The sequence below is a fragment of the Tursiops truncatus genome, chromosome 13 (genome assembly GCF_011762595.2).
Source record: "Tursiops truncatus isolate mTurTru1 chromosome 13, mTurTru1.mat.Y, whole genome shotgun sequence".
In the NCBI taxonomy this organism is placed as follows: Eukaryota; Metazoa; Chordata; class Mammalia; order Artiodactyla; family Delphinidae; genus Tursiops; species Tursiops truncatus.
Window position 1 is genome coordinate 33,810,376 of NC_047046.1, and position 2,545 is coordinate 33,812,920.

Sequence of the window (2,545 nt, forward strand, 5' to 3'; positions counted from 1 at the left end):
TCTCTCTCTCCACCACCCAGGGTAGAGACTCCAAACACAACCCTAACAGATGCCTAATAGAATCCCTTGGGAAGCTTTCTGTCCAACTACTGAATGCTTCCGTGTATTTCCTCATCTTTCTGTCTTCCCACTGGGGTCAAACTTCTCTAAGCCTCATCCTCTACCACCCTCATTAAGAATCAGTGCTCCCACCAAAGGAAACCGTAAACTAAATGAAAACACAACCTACAGAATGGGAGAAAATATTTGTAAATGATGCAACCAACAAGGGCTTCATCTCCAAAATACACAAACAGCTCATACAATTCAACAACAAAAAAAGCAAACAATCCAATAGAGAAACGGGCAGAAGACCTAAACGGACATTTCTGCAAAGAGGAAATACAGATGGCCAATAGGCACATGAAAAGATGCTCAACACTGCTAATTATTAGAGAAATGCAAATCAAAATTAGAACGAGGTGTCACCTCAGGCCAGCTAGAATGGCCATCATTAAAAAGTCTGGACAGTGGCAGCAGATCCTGGCAAGTGATGGGAGTCGGTGCCTCCGGACCTGGCCCTGGTCCCGAGGCGTTGGGGGATGGGCATCCCAGGATGGCCTTCATGGAGAAGCCACCAGCCAGCAAGGTCCTGCTGGACAACACGGTGCTGCTGACAGCAGCCATGGAGGCGAGCCAGGGCCTGCCGTCCCACATGGAATATATCATTTGGGTACAAAGAGGAATTTCTGTAGAAAATAGCCGACAGATTGTTAGGAGATACAGTGACTTTGATTTGCCGAACAGCAGATTGCAGGCCTAAGTCTACCTCTTCCTCCCAAGAAACGGATTGGTAACATGGATCGTGAATTCATAGCTGAGAGGCAGAAAGGTCTTCAGAACTATCTCAACATTATCACCACAAATCATATCTTGTCTAATCGTGAGCTGGGTAAGACGTCTTTAGATGCAAACAACTATTCTGCAAACTATACTGAGATTGCCTTACAACAGGTTTCCACGTTCTTCCAATCAGAACCAAAGTGGGAGGTGGTGGAACCACTGAAATACACAGGTTGGAGGAAAAGGAAGAAGTATTTCTTGATGAAGAGTAAAAATCAGCCAGAGAAGTGGCTAGTGTTAAGCTGGGCTGACCTTGGTCCTGACTAGTATCTGTCAGATAAAGATTTTCAGTGTCTAGTCAGACTTTGCCATCCTGTTTGCACCCGTACATCTATCATGTTACCTTTGCCACAGCTAACAAATCCTCAGCATTGCTAATTAGAATGTTTAATGAAAAAGGAACTTTGAAGGACTTGATCAACCAAAAGACCCATTCCTAAGGGACTACTGCAACCCTAAGAAGATTCAAGGCCTAGAACTCCAGCAAATCAAAACATACGGGTGACAAATATTAGAGGTGCTAAGGTTTCTCCATGACAAGGGATTCCCTTATGGGCATCTTCATGCTTCCAACGTGATGCTGGAAGGGGACACTTGCTGGCTGCTGGACCTTGAGAATTCCTTGTTGGGCCTTCCTTCTTTCTACCAATCTTATTTCTCACAATTCCGAAAAATCAGTACATTGGAGAGTGTGGACGTCCACTGCTCTGGCCACTTACTGTATGAGATGACGACCGCCAGACTCAGTGCCTGTAGACTCCTTCTCTCCTGCACTGTCTATGGCTGTGGTGGCCATGTTGGAGTCTACGCTGTCTTGTGAAGCCTGTCAAGGTGGCAGGTCCACCCTTTCCTGGCTCTTACAGATGCCATTATTCAGTGATGTTCTGCCAACTACCTCGGAAAAGCCACGGTTTAAGATCCCCACAAAGTTAAAAGAGGCATCGAGCGTTGCCAAAGAATGTATAGAAAAGAGGCTAATTGACGAACAGAAACAGGTCCACCAGCATCAAAGACTGATGAGAGCTCAGCCTCACCATGGATCTGAAGAAGAAAGAAAACAGAGGGAGATTATAGCTTGAAAGAAGTCAAAACGATCTGCTGTTGAAAATAGTGAAGAGCCTTCAGCAAAATACAGCAACTCCAATAATTCAGCAGGATCTGGGGCCAGCTCGCCTCTCACATCCCCATCATCACCGACTCCACCCTCCACGGCAGGGATGCCCGCATTACCTCCCCCTCTACCACCAGCAGCTCCCTTGCCTCCTGAGAGCACAGAGGCACCCACACAGCTTCTACCCCAGGCTGTGAATGGCGTGAGCCAAGGGGCCTTACTCAGCTCCATCCAGAATTTCCGAAGAACTTTGAGGAAAACCGAAACCTGTGATCATAGCACTCCTAGGATCGGCTAAAGCTTTGTGTGTACACCTGGAGGGAAAAGTTCTTTTTTTTCCCCTCCACCTCCAACCCCTAAAGTACCCTCTTACTGGATGAATAATTGCTGAGCCAGTACAGCAACATACGACTTTGCAGATGCTCACGTAAGGGGCTTTTCAAGAGGGAAATAGTCTTCAAGTAAAGTCAGGCTAGCATTGCTGCCTTACGAAATAGTTTGCTCCTTTGTTACCGTTGAAAAGGAATCTTGTTCGTCATCTTTTGGTGGCAG

The 2,545-nt window shown here is 46.4% G+C and overlaps 1 pseudogene; it reads left to right on the forward strand.

Annotated features, from left to right (window-relative positions):
• Window positions 1-595: 595 nt before the first annotated feature.
• LOC101324289 (PX domain-containing protein kinase-like protein) lies at window positions 596-2,291 on the forward strand (annotated as a pseudogene).
• Window positions 2,292-2,545: the final 254 nt, after the last annotated feature.